Genomic DNA, 23,105 nt, shown 5'->3' on the forward strand with positions numbered 1-23,105 from the left:
ACCAAAGTCCCCTGGGACTACCACAGTGGGGTGGGTCTATCCCTTCATACATGGGCCCTCCTTTCATGTCCCCTCTTAACTCAAGTCTAGTTGACATAAGAGACTGCCCATTGAGGCTCTACTCCAAGGAGACTCCAAGGAGCAAATACTCCCTAGCTCTGCAACTCCGTCTGCCATATACTTTTCTGGTTCGGAAGCCCTTTCAGAATTTAAGGGACAACTGAGTCAGAAAAGAAAGGGAAATCAGAGTTAATTTTATATTTTCGAAAAGAGGAGGTATCAAAAGCACATAAATTTCCTGGGTCTTGAGTATCCAGTTATCCATAATAATCACAAGGAAGTTTGAACAAAGGGAAGGCAAGAGTAAAGTCAGGCGAGGGAGGCCTGCCTGGAGTGTGTGGCGGTAAGTGACGGGAAAAGGTTGGCTGATTTGATGAAAACCCCATCAGGCTCTCTGGGGAGATATTACTTTCCTCATTATTCCACTGATTGGCCTTATTTCATCTGAAGAATGCTGCACACTTCTTACAGGCCTGGCAAGCCTCTTTAACAATATCCAGAAAAAAAAAATCTATCACCTCCTTAATCGAAACAACAAGGAAATTAACACAAGTCATCTTCTTCCTTGGGGATCTGATGAGAAACTTACCCTAAATCCCTTTCTTCTGACCCAGACACCCACTTCTCAAGCTCCCAAGTTATCAAATACATCGCTTAAACGTTGCACATATAGGCTGACTGGGGGAGGAGCTTGTTCTGCAATATGGCAGTGGCCAAAGACATTTCATAAATTCCATAAGGAGAACAAAGGCTCAGGCTGCAACCCCAGCAGCCCTCCTTTGCACAGTAGCAAAACCCTAATGTGATTGGATGAGTCAGGAAAAACACCTTTTCCAGGGAGAATCTACCCTGATGTGAGAGAATCCACCTATCCTGATGTGCAGGCTAACTTCACTTCCCAACACAACAGGGAAGGAGGGAAAACATACCCGTGAAATTCAAACTGAGACTGGCATTATCAATGGCCTGGAGCTTGCAATAACTGTTAATTAAGTGCATTTTTTCATTATTCTTTAGCAAAGAGGTAAGATTTAATGATGTAAGTTAACAATGGATGATAATTTAAAGTGGTGACAATAGTTTAATTATTCACACACATACAAAAGTTAACTTCATAACTTATTTCTTTGTCGGAACAAGTTCATTTAAAATATTTTGAACTGTGCATACAATTATCACTTAAACTCTTTCCTTCATGGCTTTGTAGAGACAAAGAGTCAATTTTCCCTGTAAATTTCTCGCTAGACAGTTCTACAGACTGAGAATTCTACCTTAAGAAAAAAAGAAAGAAGAAAAAAAAAGTAAAAGTAAAAAAATTTCATCACTGAATTTTGCCTAGAATTTTCTGAAGATTCAAATATAGGATGGTTGGTTCATACTACTCTCTTTCCATTCAAATGGAAAGCAACTCCTCTAGGTAGTAATGAATGAGAGAGAGAGAGAGAGAGAGAGAGAGAGAGAGAGAGCATGCAATGTATTTAGTGAGTGCCCCTGTCCTTTGTTAGCCCGTCTCATAAGTCCTGAGTTTGCTTTTCTTTGCCATGATTGTCCAGAGATGAAGATAACAGACTGGAGAAGGAGCAGCTTCAAGGATAAGTGGGAAAAAAGGAATAAATAAACATTGGAATTGGAGGACATTCTCTTGAGTTCAGAGGCTTTGCATGGTGCTGAGAAACCATCATTCTAATTTGACTGAGCACCAAAGCAACCAGACCTTTCCAAGGATGATCAGGTGCACATGACCTCCAGCACTCCCAGCTGGGTGAACTCCAATCCATGGACCTGGCATTTCTGATGAGGAAATAGCAGGATCTCCACAGTTATTCCACCCTTCCTGGATCATTCAGCATGGAAAATGCAGAACTCAGCCATGCCCAGTGCTCTGTCCATTCCCTACTTGCTCTTTTGATACTTGCTACATAAGAGAAGATACTTCTGCCATTGATTGACAGCAGCTCCAAGAACTGTGCAGGACCCATGGGAAATGCACCTGACAACCATGCCAGGCCCATGTTTTCATGCTCTCACCTTGACTAGAAGCATGCCAAAGTCCTGCCAGAACCAAAGAAGCGAAACCAAGACAGCCAGTGTTCAGCAGGAAACCCTAAAATATCATCAGGCACCCAAATAAATATCTCAAGGCACCAAATACTTAAGAATAGTTGAATATTTGATAACCAAATCTAGTAGCTCCATTTAGGTTCCTTTTCTAATGATATATTTCTCATTGTCATTAATTATCTCACTGAATGGTTTTATGGATTGGGAACTCGGGTTAAAATCATAATAATCCTACATTTGGGGCTAAGGTCTTTACTGTGTCTTGCATGACATAGGTACATGATGACACTGCGACATAAGATAATAATGTAAAAAGGCTGGATTTCTACCATGATTGCTGTTCATATAAAGGTGCCTGAAAAGAACATGACACAGGGCTGAGTATTCTTGCTAATAAATATATACCTTGCTTACCGGTCTTCTAAAATATGGGACCCATTCTTTAAAAGAGAATGGCTATGATTGAAATTAATTCCCTCCACTTCCTATTCATAAAGGAAGGGATGGAAAGACAGTTGTGTGGGCTCAGAGTGACATGCTGTTGGGGTCTTTGGGTGATATATTTAGCTTTCCTGTCACTGGGCACAATACCTGACACCCACAACTTGAAGGAGGAGAGGTTTATTTGGCTTATAGTTTTGGGGGATTCAGTCCATGGTTGGCTGGCTCCCAGGCAGAATCATCACATGGGAAAGGTGTGGCAGAGCAAAGGTACTTAATTCATGGCAGCCAGGAAACAAAGTAGGGAAATAGTGCCTGAGAGGAATGGGTGAAGGACAAGACATACACTCCAAGACCTGTCTCTATGACTCACTCATACAAACATAGAAGCTAGAAGTGTGCTCTGCCGATTCCCAGGGCAGACCCCAAAGCCAATCAAGTTAATACTTCATCCTAACTGCCACAGGAAAGTATTGAAAGCCATTACCATCAGGCTGGTGATTTATGACTAGTGCTGAGTAAACACCCAAAGTTGTTGACCAAATGTTTCTTCTCTCTTGAAAGTTTACCACATATCAGGTACCCTCTGCCATTTGCTCTTTTTTTATTTTATTACTAACACCAGTTAATTTTTGTTGTTCTTTAACTTTTACTTGTCTCTTATCCTCACTTCTAGGATGTGAACTCTAGCGTGGTAGCTCTGTAACAACCAGGGCTTTGTCCTTGTTGTGTCCCTGGTAGTGTGTACCATTACCATGCCTGGCTCATAGTGAGTACTCATACATTTCCATTGGATGGATGAACAGATATCAACCTGTTCTGTTAGCGGATTGTTATGTACAGTCATGTTCTGCATAACGACACTTCAGTCAGCAACAGACTGCATGGACAATGGTGATCCCATGAGATTATAGCAAGAGCTGGGACATAGCTCAGTGGTAGAGCACTTGCCTAGGATGCATGAGGTCCTGGATTTGATACCCCACACAAAAACAAAAGATTGCAATGGAGTTGAAAAATTCCTATCACTTATTGACTTCAGAGCTGTCATTATGTTATCACCCAATATATTACTTATATGTTTGTGGTGATGCTGGTGTAAATGAACCCACTGCACTACCAGGAGTATAAAGGCATAACATATAATAATGTGTAGTACATAATGCTTGATAATGATAATAATTTTGATTGTTGCTGGCTTAGTATTTACTATACTACACTGTTTATTATTATTTTAGAGGGTACTCCTTCTAATTATGAAAAAATTCCAGTAAAATAGTGTGGCCTGTTACACAGGTAGGTGCCTCATACATCTTGTGTTTACCATGTCTCTGTGTTGTACCATTTTCTCTTGCATTTGATTTAATCTCATGTTATTTTGTTCATTGTGGTCTTAGGAGAAACTGGCTATTAGATTTATTATATATATTATAATATATATATATATGTGTAGTTTATATAATACATAATATAATACAGCCTAGGGGTGTGTAATAGGCTTTGTCACCTAGGTTTGTGTTAGAGGACACTCTATGCTGTTTGCACAATGCCCAAATCACCTAGTGATGTGTTTTTCTGACTGTATCCTCATTATTAGGGGATGCAGGACTATAATTTTCCCTCTTCAGTGTAGTAGGTGTGATGACACCACTGATCTAACCAGTGATAGATCAAGTTAATGGCCCTACTCCTTAGCCACTCCTAGGGTTCAGCCCTTTGTCACTTATGGTTCCTCCCATTAAAGGCTGGAGCAAAATTCTCCACCCTTGGGTTTGACTGTGTTGTCAGTGCTGACCAGTAAGGTGAGATCAGCTTGAAATGTAGCAGTTGTGAGTCTTGACCTGAAGGGAGCTATGTGTTTCTGTTCCTCTCTTGCACATCTTCCACCCCTATGAAAAGAACATGCCAGTCTTGCCAGCTGTTCCCTGGAAGAGAATATGAGACTCGTAGAGCAGAGCCATCCAGCTGAGCCCCATGTAGGTGGGCCAAGCCCCAGCCAAACCACAGGCTAATGAGTGACATAAATGCTCACTGCTGTGGATCATTGAGGCATGTGCGTGTTTGCTATGAAACAATAACAAGTCTATGATGCACTTCTTTGTCTCAGCTGTGTGGCAACCAGACCCCTGGATAGATGATCCTGCCCTCCAGACACTAAGTTGGCCAAAATGACCAAAGACATAGCCATGTCCACCCAGGACATCTGCCCTGCATCATTCAGTGAATAGCATGAGAGAAAGAAGAGAATCAGCATTGTCAAGGGAGCCTTACTAAGGGCCAGATGCTGTACATGCCATTTCTGTCTTGTTTTTATCCATATGCCTAAGATTATCCCACTTCACAAGGAAAGATCCTAGGCTTATTGAGAGAGTGTTGCTTGTCCCTGGACATCTACCTGGGTAGGACAGTCCTAAAAGAGTCTCTTAAATGTGGTCCTCAGAGATTGTCCATGGAGAATGGCCAAGCAAGCCCATGTGGAATCAGAAGGAAAAGGTGGAAAAGTAAAGCTAAACATCGATCCCTCTTGCTGTCCACATCAGCTCCCATACCCTTGGTGGCCTGGAGTGAGCAGTGAATTCAGCTTCTCTCAGACATGCTCCCAGGCTTTCCCAGGGATGTTGTTACTTAGACAAAGCAAATTTATCCTGGAATCCTTTGTATCCCTGTCTTAGAAAACCCTTCCCAACAGAGAGCACTAATGACATAAGAGATGTTGGAATTCTGCCTTCAAATCACAGCATTTTTGAAACAAAGGAATAACATAAGCCCGCCTCGATTATTTGCCAAGATTTCCTAATACAGCTTTGTTGTATGAAAGTGACCATATGAAAATGGAATAATGATATCTTGCATTTAAGGATGCATCTTTCTGTCTTCTGGGCCTACATTCACTTGTTTGTGGCCTAGACTGTTTTTGAAGCCCCACCGTGAGTAAGATTCCAAGGGTTCAGAGTTGTCCTATTAAATAAGTGTACCTATAACGCAGGAGCATTTCAGAACAGATGCCCTTTTATCATCTCTGCTCATGAAGAACTTTAAATTGTTTTCAGAAGTAAGTCCAACTCCTCACCTTCTTCTGCCCCTCATTACTTGAACCTCATGAGCTCTCCCAGCCCTGAATGCTCTCCCCCATTTCCCTCTACTTGTTTTCCAAGACATTAATCCGATGTCCTTGGAACCCAAGGGGCCTTCTCCAGCACTCTGGAGCAGAACCTACTCCAAACTCCTTGCTGACAGCATTGCCAATAAACCATACTCTACGGTATTTGATGCACCATATGAATATACCCTGAATAATGATCTAATGATCAGCCTGCTTTGCAAGTCCTTATCTACCTGCCTTGCCTATTGAAGAGCACACCTCTTCAGTTTAGGATCCATGTATGGAAACCTCTGAAACATGGTTAAGTACACAATAAAAATAAATGAACTGATATCACTCACTTATTTATCCTGCTTATTATTTACTGTGTATCTACATCCCACAAGAATGTATGCTCCAAGATGACAGAAATCTTTATCAGATATATTCAGTGATACATTATGAGTACATAGAGCAATGTCTGGCATATGATAGATCTTCAATAAATACTGTTAAATAAATGAATGACTGGGAGCAGAAAGTGAGAAAGGGATTTTTCAGAATTTAAGTAACAATTACCCTAATCTCTAACTACCTTGCATTTTCTTGAGAAGGGTGGAACCTTCCATATTTTAATAACCACTGTTCTCTGGATAAACAAAACAAGATATGGCCAGTGTGATGAGACCTCTCTTACCTGCTCAGTCCTGATCAGTAGGGAGCATGAGATTGTATTGGGCAGCCACCCAGGATGCCTATTTAAAGTGAAGAGACTTTGACTCCTGGATCATTATCCACCTGCAGAAGTACAGCGATCTTTATGGGAGCACTGTCTCTTCTGGTGATCACACCTCTAGAAATGATGTTATAAGGCCAGGAAATTGATTTCCTGCATTGCAAAATCATTCCCAGGGTCATCAGTGTCAAAGCCAAGTGGTTCATGGATTTTTTTCCTTTTTTGTTAAAGTGTAGTATGTTTTGTGAGTTAAGCCTAAGAAGAGGTTGTGAAATAACAGCTCATCCTTTGAATAAGTGTGGAGGCTTAATTCAGTTGACTCTAGCCCATTCCTCAGATGTGACCTGCAAAATGGACATAATCAAGAGGCCGAGGATAAGCAGAGGGACGCTGGACACATGGGGACAGGGCTGGCTGACAGTTCTTGCTGCTCAGCGTGACCGAGGAGTTCCTCATGTAATGAGTGTAGGACTGAAGGAATAACAGATACTTCCCTTCCTGGGAGCAGGGTGGTCAATTGGTAGGACAATTCCAGAGCAATACGGCTGTAGGCATTGAATTAAAATTATGCTGACATTCTAACACAAATTTTTTTTGCAGGAATTTAACTTAAAGACACTCTCTCTTGCAGGTATACAGGAAGACTAGAATGAGAAGGACATACAGAGGTCCTTATAATACATACAAGTTACAGCAAGCTATCTCATGTTGCTAGAATAGCGGATAAACATTTCTTGCTAGCCAGGCATGTTGGCATACACCTGTAAATCTATAATTTGATGTGCCCTCATTAGATTTCCCTTCTGTTGACATCAGCACTCTCAATAGACAGATGGAGGGCACATCTAAGAATTGTCCCAAGCAATAATCTTCTTTAGCCACATATGGCTGGTAAATGCTAGGAGATGACTAAGCAAAATAAAAGCCATCAATGTGAAATAAATGCTGGATTTCAAAGACTTAGTATAGAAAAAAGAGTGTAATATATTTCCTTAATAATTTGTCGTATTGATTGCACGTTGAAATAATAATATTTGGTATCCCGGTGTATTAGTTTTCTATCATAGCTTTAACAAATTACTGCAAACTAGGTGGCTTAAAACAACACAAATTTATTATCTCACAGCTTTGTAGGTTAGAATTCCAATGCAGGTCCTACTAGGATAAGGCCAAAGTTCCAGTGGAGCTGCATTCTTCTCTGGAGGGTCCAGGATAGAATCCTTTCCATTATTACTTCCAGAATCTAGATTATCTCCAACACTCCATAGCTCATCTTCCATCTTGCAGTCTGGCAAAAGCTAGTCCTAACTTCACACTTGGCATCTCTGAATTTCTTTGTCTATGCCTCAGTTGTGATTTAAATATAAAGTGTCCCCCAAAGTCTCCCATGTTCTGAGGTAGGGTTTTCAGAAGGTGACTGGATCATGAGGACACTATACTTATCAATGGATTCACTCATTGGTGAGTTCATAGCTGAAGGTGTTGTAAGGAAGTGGGGCCTGATTGGAGGTACAGGGTCACTGGGGTCATGATTTAGAAGAGTATAATGCTTGTTCCATGCCCCCTTGCTCTTGCTCTGGCTCTCTTGCTTTGTCTCTGACACTTGATCGCCATATCTTGAACAGTTTTGCTCCACCAGGCCTTTCCACCATGCTATTTGGGCCTTGTAGGCCCCTAACCATGGACTGGACCCTCTGAATCTGTGAACCAAAATGAACCTCTCCTCTTTTAAAATGTTCCAGCAACAGGAAAGTGACTAAGACATTCTGAATCTTTCACATTTAAGGACCCTTGGGCCCATACAAGTACTCCAGATAATGTTTTACTTTGAAATCAATTGACTGGCACATTTAATTCTGTCTACCATCTCAATTCTCTTTGGCTATGTAACAAAAACATTTGTAGGATTTGAACATCTTTAAGGAGGTCTTTGTTTTTCCTATTACCACTAGGCTCCAGAAAATATTTTTTTTAAATATTAATTTCACCTGTCTCTCTCTACATTTTTAAACAAGAAAATTTAAAGTTACCTGTGAAGCTCACATTTTATTTCTATTGGACAGCATTGCACCAAAACAACATGTGGGTGTGTTTTGCCAACTGTAAAGTGCTTTGGTGGTGGGGAATGTTAACTGAAGAAAATATTTTCCTCAAAATCTCTCTTGAAGGTAGCAGAACACATCCCAGCCCATGGACATAGAGAATATCACAGCAGCTCACATTTACGGAGTGCTTACTCTGTGCTAGGTTCTACACTTACCTGTTAACTGGTTTCGTCTTTGTACAAATACTGAGACCAGTACTGTTGTTATTCACATATCACGAGTAAGGATGTTGGGGTACAGAGAGGTTCTGCATGCTGCTCAAAGTCACATTGCCAAGCAGGAGAGCCCTCTCAGGACTATGCCTGCGTTAATTGCCAGTTTGCACTCTAAGGCACATGAAGCGCGCAGGTCCTAGCTACAACTGGTGAAGGCCAGTGCTCTGGAGCCCACCTGGCTCTCTACTAAGAAACTGTAAATGACCCTGCTTCTTGGTGCCACCTGCAAGAGCAATAAGCCAGATCTCTAACTCCAACCTAAAGTAAGCTTTCCCCAGATATCCATCTTGTGGTGTCCCTCCAAATGTCCTATAGTTATGAAAGTATAGCTTACCTCCATATGTGGCTGATTTCCATCAAGCAGACAGCAGCAGAAGCCATGAGATGCAAGATAGGTCCCCAGTTCTAAGGTCTTAAATAAAAGCACAGTTTGGTTACATGCACACACGTTCAAATACACACACACATCTGTCACAAAGACAGAATTTAAATATCTCTCTATACTTAAAATATGTGGACATTTTGAACTGCAGATATATCTTTTTATATATACTGATGTATGTGTGTGAGTTCGTCATGCACTTTTATCTTTCTCATTTATTTAACCACCTCCTTCACTGTCAAATTACATCTCCGCAGCTCAAGATTTCTCTACAGAGTTCCAAAGTCCGTGACATTTTATTTACATTCTTTTATAGATCCTAGGAGTGTGTGTGTATCTGACATGGAATAACCTGATCATCACATGTGTATGAATAACTCTATATGTCCACATTCATCCACTCCACCAAGAGGCATACTTTTTAAATTAGTTTTATTTTGGTGACCCTAGGGTCCAGATCCCTCAGATTGATGTGATTTTCATAGTATATTTAACCAAAGCCACTCACATATTGAAAAACATGCACACCTGGAACTACATTTTATTTAGTCTCCTCTTTTTAAACTACTCTCTGCTTGGCCTCCATTTGGGCAAATGCAACATTTGAGAAAACAGAAGAGATGTTTTCTGGACCTGCATCTGCAGTTCCTGGTCTCTGCATTCCTCTCAGGATCCCCTTGCTTTTTGGCCACCTTCTTAGCCTTGATCTGGAGAATTCGCTTAGGCAGACTATAGCTGGATTTTGTTCTATAGTTAGGTTTGGCAAACCCTTTCTATAAACAGCCACATGGTAAATATTTTAGGCTGTGCAAGCCACATGTTGTGTGTTACCCCTCAACTCTGCCACTCCAGGGCCTGAGTCATATGCAATGTGTCCATGAATGGCCATGGCCTCGTTTTCAGTAAACTATGTCAGAAACCTGCAGGGGCCCTGCATTTGGACACTGGTCAGGCCTGGCTGAACCCTGCCACATGTCAGCATGGGTCCTTGTTCCCTGGTACTGATAGACCATTTTCACATGTGTCCAGTTGGTGTGCCTGTGTAGTATCCAAGAGCCCAAAGGAAAGAGAATTCATTAGCAACATTGCCCAACATCACCAGGAGTGAGACTCGCGCAATGACTTCAAGCATCATTATTTCCCTACCTGCTTTTATTCTCCCAGGGCCACTCCTTAAAGAAAACAACTCGGGGGGCCGGGGATTCAGCTCACTGGTTTCACCGCCTGCTGCGCAAGCTCAAGGACCTGAGCTCGATCCCTGGTACCTAAAAAAAAAAAAAGAAAGAAAGGAAGAAAAGAACTGGGTCCTATTCATTGAGTTTCTCAACACGAGCACAAGGCCTGGCACATAGAAAGTGTTCAGTCATGGTTAAAGGGGGGAAAAAAGCTGATTATTACTACATGGTCTCTTAAGACTTTAATTATAGTGTTTACTCAAGACTTTTTCAGAAAATGATGACAACGTTCTTAAATAGACTATGTAAATGTGACAATTACCTGACAGTCAAATGAAATGATATTTTATGTTAGTCTTACAGTTGGAGAGGGAAAAGTTACCTCCCGGACCAATAAAATTTTTCCAAACACTTGCATGCATGAATGGATAGATGGTTTTTCTCACACATTCTTGGATTTTCCTGAAGCATTAAAGAACTAGAAATCTGACCACTTTTCTCTCTCCTACCCCATGGTACGTATCACTTTTTCATCATAGAATTTCTTTACTACTGAGGCCAGTCCTAACCCCAGGATTCATGTTAACTTCTCTCTCTAAGCAGCCACTTACAATCACTCAGGGCTGACAAGTGTTACGAAATGTCTTTGCTCTCCCTAAGTCAGGTGTTTGTTGAGTGCGTACAATGTGCTTAGCATGAGTTAGGATTGGCTAGGTTAACCCAAAATAGCAATGTAACAAAGAATCATGGCCCACCCAGGAGCGTTAAAGTTAAGTGCCACTGGCATTCAGAGAGACCCCAAGACCTGGAACACAGGGAAGTGACGTAACAATTCATGTTCTTGGAGCATTCACTATGTGCCGGGCCATACACTGTCTCTCATGCGCCCCCATGCAATTGCACGGCAGCTAGAGAGGTAGGTCTCTTCCATTAGCTAAAAGAACACTGAGATTTCTAATCCACCTAGCAGCTGGTGCTGGCACCCAAGTCTGAGCATATGAAGCCATGAAGCCCAAAATGATGGACTCAAGAAGGAACTTGAGAAGCAGACATCAAGTAAGTCTGTGGGCCTTACAGAAAGCACAGGCTTTCTTGGAAATGAGTGTGCTCTTAGGCCTGCCTTGGGATCAGCCTGAAAGAGTATGAGTGCACATGTCTGAATGGATAGGCAGGTGGGTAGATGAACAGGTGAGGGCCAGTTTAGCTAAAGTATAAGGATTGGTAGCATTGAGGTTGCAAAAATAAAATGGAGCTGACTATCAAAGGTCTGGAATACCAGTTTTTAGAGACTGGATTTACTCTGTACTGGAGTAGAAAGAAGTGTGACAAGGGCAGCCAAGAGGTACAATTTTTGGTGAGATGCTTTAAAAGATGAGCATTGCCCAGTGATAGAAAGAACCAAGCAAGAGTCAAGTAGCCCACAGAGATGCTGACAAGCCTGCCTAGGTCAGGAAGAGCTCTGTGAACTCGCGGCTCATGAGGTGTCATCCTAAGAGCTCTGTGACATTCACTCATTGAATTCTCACATTCAATGAGCAGGTGGCAGCTGGGATTTTGATGTGGGTGAGCTGTTTCCAGATCCCAGACCCTTGACCTTGGCATCTTCCTGGTGGTCAGCCAGTGGTCCAAGGGGCAGTAAAGGGAATATGTGTGGCGTGGTAGGAGGGAATGGAGGGGTAGGCTCCAAGAGAGAAATGGTAGTTTTGTGACTTCTGGCAGGATGGACTTCTGAGATGATGATAACATCATGCTATTGTCCATAGAAACTCAAATCCACCACAGTTCGTGCATTCTCACCCTTGGAGAGTCATGTACAGCTGGACCTCTAGAGGGTACTTAACAAGAGCTTCTGAAAGATGAAATCTCAGCCAGGCATGGTGACACAGGCCTATAATCCTAGCACTCAGGGAGGCTGAAGCAGGAGGATAGATCCTCAGTTGAAGCACAGCTTGGACAACTTAGCGACTTAGCAAGATCCTGTCTCAAAAAATAAAATGGATTGTAAAGGAGCAAATTTCCAATGATGAATGTCATTATATTGTATACCTAAAATGTACTAATAAAATTAATTTTAAAAATAAATAAATAAATAAATAAATAAATGATAAAATGGATGGGCTAGGGTATAGCCCAGTGAGAAGGCCCTGGGTTCAATCCCAGTACCACCAAATAAATAAATAAATAAATAAATAAATAAATAAGGAAATCTCAGGCCTGTAGGACTGAACATGAAGAAACATCTAACGTTTCTTTGTGAAAGTAACGCACTAGATGCTTTTCTCAACACTTCCCCAGCCACTTGCAGCTTAGCATTGTGTTCGAGCAGCAGTAGGTTCTCCACACACACGGAATGAATGAGTTGGATAAAGGAATGAATGAGTGGATGGAGCGATGGCAGAAGAAGTCCTGGAGTCAGAGCCTCTTGAACCAGGCTAACCTTTTCCATCCCCTTGTTAGATGGGATTTAGGCAAGTTACATTGAACTCTCTGGACCTCAGTTTCCCCAGTGGGATAGGTGTGTCACCAAGTGACTTCAGAGATTCTAAGGACCCCGTGTGAATCCTGGCTACCGTCCTGGCAGCAGGTAATGAGTGAGGTAGAGCTATCAGGGTGTCCCATCTCTCTTCATTTTGTCCCACTGGGGTAGCGGTAGCTGGAATGCTTTTCTCTATTTGCAACAGGACATCAAATGGTTAACACATCGCCTATCGTCTTTGATTTATGAAGTGTCGGGGCCGACTGGACCAGGAATCACAACAGAGACAGCCCTTCTCACACACAGAGGGAGACCCCAGAGAGCAGTAATTCTGTGTGTGCCAAGACGAGCAGCCGCCGTGGGCCTCAGTGGTGTTGGAGAGCCCATCTTGCCTAGCCTATCCCAGGATGATGTCAGGGCCAGCATGTGTTCCTGCTCTGTGCAGAGAGAGAAGCAGCTTTGCCACCTGGCCTCTGTCATCCACCCATCTCTGGAACCTTAGCTGCCCATCCTTTGCTCGAAGAACTGAAGTGCAGCCCTGCCCAGGTCACTGCTAAGCATTTCCTTTCAGTGTCTGCCAATCTATCAAGATTCAGCTACCGCTGTGAACCCATCAACTCCATGCAAGGGAAAAAAGGAATCCCTCACAGCAATTATTTATCCTGGCCTGAACTTCAGGTGACCTTTCCCAGTTCCACAGAAGTTGCAGTTGGGAGCACCTTGGTGGGCAGGAATTTCTCACACCCTCCCTCCTTTTAACAAACATGTGAATGGGTGGGGGGACTGCAAGCTCTCTTGTGCAAAATTTTCTTTTGCAGCAAGATCTTTGGGTGGTCAATAAGCTAGGATAGGTGTGTAAATGGGAGTTGATATTAAGTGGAGGGGAAGAAGAATCCTGTGACCTCCTGAAGACGGTTCTGAGGAGATATGAGTACCTTTCACACAGCCCAGCCCACCTCTTGGAGTTAAATAAGAACTGTTCTGCACCAGGACCTGGAGAGATCCAATACTGTCAACTCCAAGGGTGTGTGTTTGCGTGGTCTGTGTGTGTATGTGTGTGTGTGTGTGTGTGTGTGTGTGTGTGTCCCCAACTTGGGGATATAATAAGGCCATAATAAGGGCTATGCAGGGTGTAACTCCCTGTGTAAATTTAAAGTGACCTAAGGGACATAATTACATAAATCTCATCATGAGACAATATACTTTTTATTTGTTTGAATTTTATTTGTATTGGTAAAACTGACCTGAAACTGACACAAGTTTATTAGAAAAAGGACTCTGTAAAAGCGAGTGGGCTGGTCTTCTTATTTAAGATGGATGTGCCAACTTCTAGTATGATTAGAGAAATGGATAACTCACTAACATCTGTGCAAACTACAATAAAAAGGGATTTAGTGTTACCCCAAGGAAGGCAAGAGAGGCTGTCTGTCCATTAAACGCTTTATTACAGCGCCGGCAGCTTTGTTCTAATTCAGTTATTCCTGCACGGCGTTCAGTACTCTGACTGCCTGTCAACCCAGCAGACAGTGCTCGGGGCTGGGAGGTTTTGTGCAAGGTAGGTGACAATCAAATGAGCCACTGAGAAGAGAGGGGTGCCTGACCCTCGTGAAGGATTAACTACAGAAAGTGAGTGTGATCATGTCACACCATTACTTAGAATTTTCACAGTCAATTTCTGAAAATATGAGATAAGTTCTTAAAGAGGCAGTTGTCTCGGGAGCTCAGTGGACTTGGCATGGTTTTGTTATATGCTGCCTGGCAGGAGACCTGGGGAAAGAATGGGTCTGCTGGGGACCAAAAGTGGATAGAGCCTGCCCTGTGCCCACCCTGTTTAGAGCGCCTTCCCTGAAGACCTTGGCACCATTTGATTCTAGCAGCGATGTAGGCAAGAGGGAAGAAGATGAAGAGATGCATCCTGTGGCCAAGATGTCCTTTCAATGTACTGCTCTGGATCCCAGAGTCCTGGAAATGGCTTCATGAATAGGCACAACCCTGTGACAATCAGGTCAAGTATGGGGTCCACAGGAAGCCTTCCTGGATCAGTTGCTTGAGATGCTTGACCCCACATTGGGCCAGAAGGAAAAGGCCATCTCCCATCTTCCCTTCCCACCTGCTGCAAAAGCCATTACCAATGCCATCACAGGCTACCCTAGAGGACTATGGGTCTCTACAGCACGCAAGGGGATCCAGACCCACAAGACCTCACAGCGTGCCACCGAAGCAGGATACATGCTTTAAAAACACACCCGGGGGCTGGGGCAGGGGCTCATTGCTGGAACGTTTGCCAAACATGCATGAGGGCCTGGGGTCCCTTCCCAGCATTTCAAAAAATGAGAGAAAGAAAGAAAGAAAGAAAGAGAAAAATAATAAAAGCATAGTGTCAACCCTCAGTACTCTCAGGCAATTGTTTCTAAGAGTCCCCACCATGCCAAAATCTATGGATGTTCAAATGCCTTATATAAAACAGTACAGGATTTGAATGTAACTTACACAGATTATACTATAATACCTGAAACAATGTAAATATGATATGAATACTTGTTATACTCTATTGTTTAGGGAATAATGACAAGGACAAAAGTCTGCACATTTCAGTACAGACATGACTTTTAAAAAATATTTTTGATCTGCAGTATGGTGAATCCATGACGGCAGAACTGCGGGTGCAGAAGAATGGCTGTATATGTGCAACGCAAATCTGCTGGAAATACGTATTTTAAAGTCTGACAAAGGTAGGTGGTGATTCAAGGAAGTAGGACACATTTTAGAGCCAGAGATGAGTCTCTTCCTCATTTATAGAAAGGAGATCTTTAACACAAAGAAAGGCGGGCTCCATCCATAGCACACATTTAATCATCAGAGGCAGAGCTGAGATCTGGCCCCAAACCTCCAATTCTCACACCAACACAAACGATGCGTATGGGGCCTCTGCACAGTAGGGTTTCTTTAGAAGTTGGACTAGAAATGTGATTTATCCCTTTGTATCTATATATTTAAATGAGAAAAGTAAACCACAAACCTCTAAGCTTGGTTCTGCTAAAGTAATTTAACATCTGCTGCCACCTGAATCTAATTGAAACAATTCATTATCAAATTTACTGATCTGCTTAATGATTTTGTATTTCTCTTTCAAAATCACCTTCCGCCTTAGCTAGCCTAGGTAAATTACTCTTCTCTTCAAATCTGAGAGCTTGAAAGGCTCTGAAAAAGCATCTAATTCAAATGCCCTCACCACTCTCATTTTAAAGATGGCATACCAGAGGCTTGGGTGGCGGTGAGGGTCACACATTCTCAAGGTCATATTACAAAGCCAGCACTTATTTGAACACAAGCTGCGGGGCTTCTGGGCCTCATTCCCAGAGTGTGGGCAGCACTGTCTCAACTCCATCTCTAAGGGAAACCAAGAGAGTGTCACAGAAGGAAGGTGATTAACAAAGGGAGAAGGAGGAGGGAGAGCAGAAAGAAATGGAAGAAAAGGAAAAGAAGGAAAAGAAAAAGTGGAGGGAGAAAGAGAAAAGAGAAGAAAGGAAAACAGCAATCTCCCTCTCTCAAGCTCTGCATTTTTTATGTTTGCTTACTGGCAGTCTGTGAAAGAAATACTTCATGTCATCCAGCACGGAGTCATTAAAGACACCTTGGAAATTTGGGCCCTTTTACTAGAATCAGGGCTTAAATAGCAACTTAATTTATGACATTTCTCCAGGCCGATGGCATTTTTGTTCCAAGGTAAGGTCATCTGAGTGTACACCCCTCCCAGAGCCTCCCTTTGGAACACGCAGAGGCGTTTCCTCTTTACTTTCAAGTAACTGATTATTCAGCTGCTAAAATGTAAGTCACATATGTATGTAGGCACATTGGAGTCCACGGTGTGTTTCTAAAAGAGAACTCTTTTCTATCTGTGTGCTAAAGAGAAGAGTGAAACAGGGGGAAACCCACGAATAAGCATGTGAATAATTAGATCAGAGATAGATGCCACCTTTTCTCAGTGGTAAAACTGTGAGGGGAAAAAGTACTAGCATATAATTGACATAATTGATCTAGTGTTTTTCCCCTTTTGCTGCAGTAATTTTTATGCATGCCATTGTTGCTGTTATTATCCAGGATGTGATCTTGTGTGGTTGATAATACAGACTAGATATGAATACGCGTACGCACCAGCCAATCACAAATCTATAGTGTCTATTTCTGCATCACCAGGTGCTATCTCATGGGAAATATCCTCTTTTTTGGCAGGCACACTGAGCACTGCATTATCTGTCATTTTCATTAGATTCAAGCTACAGCTGAGCCAAAAAGACTTAGTTCTAGCATATGTGCTCAAAATGGCCAAGCTGCGATTGTCCAAATTCACCCTTTCAGGATTGCATTGCTAAACAACTGGAGATAAAGCTAGAAAGCAGAATGAGCAAAGCGCCTGAATTCCATTTGGAAAATGGCAAACACCATAAGCTCCTAAGATTGAAACTTACTATCGTGACCACCTCGAAGGATCAGAGGAGACACTGGCTCCCATCCGTAAGCTCAACGTTTTTCCCCACACTGTAGGTAGAGAGCCTGGCCTAGATTTCAGTGCCACTTAACAAAGAAACCCAATCTCTTTCTTTCCCCTCCATGCTTCTGAACATACCTGGCCTTCTGGGATGGTGTAGATTCTTTCCCCAGGCCTAGCCCTGGGCCAGGCAACCCTGAGCCCCAGAGAATGCTGTTTGGTGCTCGATACACAATTAGATAGTTGGGGTGGCATGAAAGCTAAAAAAAACCTTGAAGGATTAAATAATTCAACTACAATAAAGTTAAGTCTGCATTTGAGACTCTACCTATTTTATAAATTTAATCCTCTATTTAAACATGTGAAGGGGACATATTGCAAAATAAGACCTAAAAAGGAACAAATACAAAAATCACTGGTTCAGGGTCCTAGAAATGGGAGAGCCACAGGGCTGAGGAAGATAGTTACTTTACCCAGGGGGCTGGATGTTAGGTTACGCAGACATTGAAGAAGAAAGGGGAGAGATTATTCATTCAAGCAATGCACTATATCTCCTAAAAGGCAAGAGGCCAGTGAAAATACAAAATGGTGCAGCCACTGTGGAAATGGAATGGTGGATCCTGAAAACATTAAACATGAAGTAACTGCATGATTCAGCAATTCCACTGTACCCCAAAAGAAGAGAAAGCAGGGTCTCTAAAAGGTATTTGCCTACTCATGTTTGAACAGCATTATTCACAAGGGCCTAAGGTGGATAGAACTTCAGTGCTTATCAATGGATGAAGAGATAAGCAGAATGTCATAGAATTAAAATAAAACAGTGGTGGTGATTACCCAGGAGGTGAGGGGAAGGGAATGGAGTTCTTGTTTCATGAGTAAGAGCTCCAGTTAGGGAAAATGAAAGAACTCAAGATGGATGGTAGTGATGGTTGCTAAACTATGAATAGATTTAATAACCCTGAGCTGTACGCTTAAAAATGGCTAAAATGCTAAACATTATGTTACATATATTTTGCTATAATTCACAATAAACAATGAGTTTGTGCCTGTTCCTCATCACCACCCTCATTTCCTCTTTTTCCTGGCTGTACCAAGCCACATTGTGTTCTTCCACATCCATGTTGGCATGGGGGTAAAGCCTTAGGTCAAGTCTCCTGCCAAAAATGTGCAAAGCTCCCAAGACAGAAGAAGAAGCATGCAGGATTTGGTTATAAGGGTACATGCTGCTCCAGAATGGCCTTTGAGTTTTCACGCCAGATAGACACTTCACACACACTAATGGCAATGAATTTCAGAGGGGAAAAAAATCTGCTGATGGAAACTCCATGCTAAACCAATACAGGCTTCTCCATGGAGCCCATGGCTGGCAGTCAGCCCTTGTTCATCTGCACTGCTCAGATTGCTTGGCTGTATGGCAAGGAGGCCTGGTGAAAGATGCACAGAAGCCAGGAAACACTTTGGGTCCTGGCATAGGAGGACCAAAAAGGCCACCACCGATGTTCAGTGGAACAAATCCAATGAATGTGGTATCAGTCTGCTTCAGTTGCAGTGACAAATGCCATAAAGTTGTGGGTTAAACAACAGAGATTTGTTTACTCATGGTTCTGGAGGCTGGAATTCCAAGATCAGGTAGAAGCATGGTTGAGTTCTGATGAGGGTGCTCTTCCTGGCTGGCAGATGGCCGGCTGCTTTCTTATCTTCACAAGGGGGGGTAGAGAGAGAGAGAGCTCTGGTCTCTTCCCCTTCTGGTAAGGGCACAAATACTATCCTAGGGGCTCTGCCCTCGTGACCCCATCTAACCCCAATTGCCTCCCAAAGGCTCTATCTCCAAATACCATTACATTGTGTGGGGTATTGCTCCATTTTATCAATTTGGAGGTGGGACACATACATTCAGTCTGCAACAAATATGACTTTTACTTTCATCAAACCATTTCCTCCTATAGCTGGAGAGAACATGGCAAGCTCCCACTAATTCTTTGGGTTCCATATTTCCTTCATATCCCTCCAAGTCTTGCTAGACTACTGAGATCAGTTTACAAATAGGACATTCCAAGTAACCTACCAAATATCTGATTTCGGAAACATATTCCTCTACAGGAGCCCCGTTGTCCGTTAATTGTACTATGTTTTGAAACAGAGTAAATGTTTTCTTATTAGAGGAAAATTTCTCTTGTAGTTTCTTTCAGTTATCACCACTTTAATGGAAAGGAGGTAAAGTAATCTGAAAATATTTGAATGAGAGAATATACAAACAAACTTTCAAACTGTCTTTCAGCAACTGAGGCTAAAGTTATTGAATATGCAAATTGCCTTATTAAAAGAAGAATGATGTCTTTTTCAGCAATCAGTTTAATTATAGTGGAACACTTCAATAGAGAAATCAACTTGTTTCTCAGAGTAGAAATTCTTTAGAAGGGGAATTTAGGTATAACAGATCAAAATTAGAAAATTTACACTTGGTGAAGAAAAGTGTGTGTGTAAATGGTCTGTAAATTCCTAGAAGAAGAGGGGGAGAAGAAGGAATAGGGAGAGGAGGAGGAAGGAGTGGAGGAGTGGGAAGAGTACGAGGAGGAGGAGGGATGCTGGTACCCAGCTCAGTGGCCCTGCCTGGAGCTGACTGGGTCCCCATCTATCTATCTGCTATTTGTCTGAGAAATGAACTCAGAGAAAGAAAAACTGGGCTAGCCTTTAAAGGCATTTATCCAAAATGTGCAAGAGAGCTAATAACTAAGGCCACATGCTCCCTGTAAGGCAGGGATGGATATGGTGGGGTGAGACCTACATGCATCAGGACCAAAGCTAATAGGATTTAACTATCTGGTTTCCCTTCTCACCCAGACACCACCAAATGTTTCCTGCCCTGTGTCATTTTTTGTCTGAAATCTTCAAGTTCGGAGATTAGACACTGGGGACTCAGCATGGGCCACTCCTCAGTGAAGACCTGTCTGTTCCATCTGGATATGAGGAGTCTGTGCTAATGACACAGCCCACTGAGGTAGGTTGGTCCTTCATCAGACTCAGGTACAGTGGCCAAAAATGGAGAGCTCGGGGTCCCCCTGTGATCAGAGTCCTGGGAGAACAGGGTCAGAGGTACATCCAGCCCACATTCTGAAGCTCGGGTGTCACTGCTCTTCTGGAAAGTGACAGACGACCACTTGGGAGAGGAGCTTGAAGTCTGATTTCTTGGGTTGGGTCTTGGCTACACAGAATGTCAACTTAATGATGGTAGATGGCTCTTTATCCTCTCTGTGCCCTGGTTCCTTATTTATACAATAGAGGCAAGAACACGTTTACATCTTACAGGTTTTGAAATTTACAGAGAAAAACCAGGCAATCATTTAGTAAAATACTTAACTGAACAGCAAACATTCGCTGCCTATTAGCTCCCTATTAGCTGGTAGTAGTAGCAGAGGCCCAAAGCAGTGGAGCGGATCTTCTCTGCACACTCTGATACATTGTTACCTTAATTTTCACACAAGTCTGAAATGCAAAACACGAGATTCACACATACTCAAGGAACGCACAGGCAAATGTGGCAAATGTTTCTTCTCCTGTGAACCTTGAATTTTTGAGCACCTACCATATGCCAACAGTGAATAAAATTGGGAAAAAGAATTCCTGTCCTTTTACTTTCTAGTGGAAAGACAAACAATAAATAAAGAACATAATCCACACATAAATTATGTCATTTCACAAGAATATTTCCAAGAAACAAAAGAAAAGAAAAGCAAACTGGCTCAGAAGAACTTTCTATGGAGCGGGTGTGGTTTGTCAGCTAAGAGATCATGTGCAGAGGCTTGGATCCACTGTAGAGATGTGAAAAGCTTTGGGACCTTTAAGAGGTGTAGCAGTGTACTCCTATAATCCCAGAACTCTGGGAGGCTGAGGCAGGAGGGTCACCAGTTGAAGCCTTGCCTGAGCAATTTAGCAATATAGTGAGAACCTGTCTCAGTATTAAAAATTTAAAAAGGGCTGGGAATATATCTCAGTGTGAGGACCCTAGGTTCAATCCTGGTACTGAAAAAATAGGTTGGGGGGTGGGGGTGGTGCAGGGAATTGGTCATTAATAGTGCTGTCCTCAGAGGAACTTATGTAGTTCTTGTGGGGTCTTGGTTTGTTCTCCTGAGAGGTTGTTATGAAAGGAAATCTGATCTCTCCCTGGTTGCCTTGACTTCCTATCTCAACATGTGATCTCCCCCTCTCATACAAGTCGTACCATCATTTCACCATCCTCTATGAGGATTTCAACAAACCTGGCAGAAACTGGCTCCATACCCTCCAGAACTGTGAACTAAATGAACCTCTTTTCTTTATGTAGTACTCAGGCTCAAGCATTTTGTTACAGTAATAGCAAATGAACTACTATGGATCTGAAGTAAAATAAGCAGCTGCAATATCCATAGGCTGGTCAAGGTAAGTGAAATTTAGGCAAAGACTTCAAGAAGGTGAGGGAGGAAGTCGTAGATATGTAGAAGAGCGTCAGAAGGTGAGGTTCAAATGTCCTGGGGCAGAAATGGGCCTGACATGTTCTAGGCACAGGAGCTTGTCATTAAGGTTGAAAAGGAGGGAGTGGGAGAGGAGAGGAGAAGTGGAAAGCAGGGCTAAGAAGTGATGAGGCCAGGTCACCTAAGGACCTGTGGGTGCCAAAAGGGCTTCAGTTTGTACTTGGGTGCAGTGGTGGCTTCCAGCAGGCTTTGAGGAATATCAATGATCTGGCTCGTGTTTACAAGGGAAGAAGTATTGCTAGTTGCCTAATGGGGTAGGGATCTGCAAGGAACCTATGATATATATCCGGGCTGAAGGCAAGGGACCAGGCTGGCCACCCTGAGTGTAGACATGAGAATATTCTAAATGTGGGAACATCCTGTTGGGCAACCCAACAAGCTCACCAAACAGATGTGATGAGGTGTGTGACAGTCAGAGGGGGTGTGACAACTCCAAGAATTCATTCAACTACTGCAAACTAGTTAGTGAGCAAGGAACCCATGACTACCTTGTTTGTTGTGAAAAACAAGTCTACATTTGGTCTAAGTTGCTATATTCTTATATAAAATGTCTAACAGTACAACTGAATATAGTGCATGTAAAAAATAAGAGTATGTCATCTCCACTGAGACGTGGCACACTCTCAGATGAAAAAATGCTGAGTATGAAATGGTATGGAGAAGGCACTCATGTATTTTTTACTTCGCTCCAATTCCTCAATACTCCAAGTTCATTCCTACCCCAGTGCCTTTGCACATGTTCTTCCTTGTTCGTACAATATCCTTTTGTAGAGTTTTGACCAACTGGTCCTTTCTCTTCATCATCTTAAGAATTCTATTCACAGTGGTCACTCTCAACCATGGTGCCCAATCACGTCAGTCAGCTTTTTCCAACAGGAGGGTGTATAAGGAATCTCCTTGTGTGAGTATAGAGGCTGAAAATCCCAAAATCTGCAGTCAGCAAACTGGAGCCACAAGAGAGCCCAGGGTGTAAGTTTCCACCTGAGTGAGGGAGCTAAGAGTGTAAGTTCCAGTCTGAAAGCTGGCACACTCAGGACCCACAAAGAGCAGATGTTTCAGTTTCAGTGCAAAGGCAGCTGAAGACCAATGGCTCCGTTTCATCACTGGTCCAGCAGGAGGAGCCTCTCTTACTCATGGACAGTTGAGGCTTCTGTTCCTTGGGGCCAGACGTGCTGGGGAGGGAAATGTACCTTCTCAGGCCACCAATACAAGCGTTAATCTCATCCAGAAATACCCTCTGTGACACATCCAGAATAGGGTTTTACTCAATGTTGAGGCGCCCTGAGGCCCAGCCCAATGACAGCTAGGAGGACCCATCACACTTATTTTGTCACCATGGCATCTGCCATGGTAGGGGTTTCTCTTGGTTATTCGC

The 23,105-nt window shown here is 42.7% G+C and overlaps 1 long non-coding RNA gene across 1 annotated transcript in view; it reads right to left on the reverse strand.

Moving 5' to 3' along the window:
* Positions 1–23,105, reverse strand: part of LOC101714234 (uncharacterized) — a 122,841-nt gene that overhangs the window by 16,366 nt on the left and 83,370 nt on the right. The window contains exons 3-4 of the long non-coding RNA XR_015443049.1: positions 10,229–10,347; positions 9,035–9,112 (exon numbers count right to left, since the gene is read on the reverse strand). This is a non-coding gene — a long non-coding RNA (uncharacterized LOC101714234). The remainder of the gene's footprint in view (positions 1–9,034; positions 9,113–10,228; positions 10,348–23,105) is intronic.

The sequence above is a fragment of the Heterocephalus glaber genome, unplaced genomic scaffold (assembly GCF_053883595.1).
Source record: "Heterocephalus glaber isolate CG9 unplaced genomic scaffold, H.glaber_assembly_v1.0 deba00001561, whole genome shotgun sequence".
NCBI classification, from domain to species: domain Eukaryota; kingdom Metazoa; phylum Chordata; class Mammalia; order Rodentia; family Bathyergidae; genus Heterocephalus; species Heterocephalus glaber.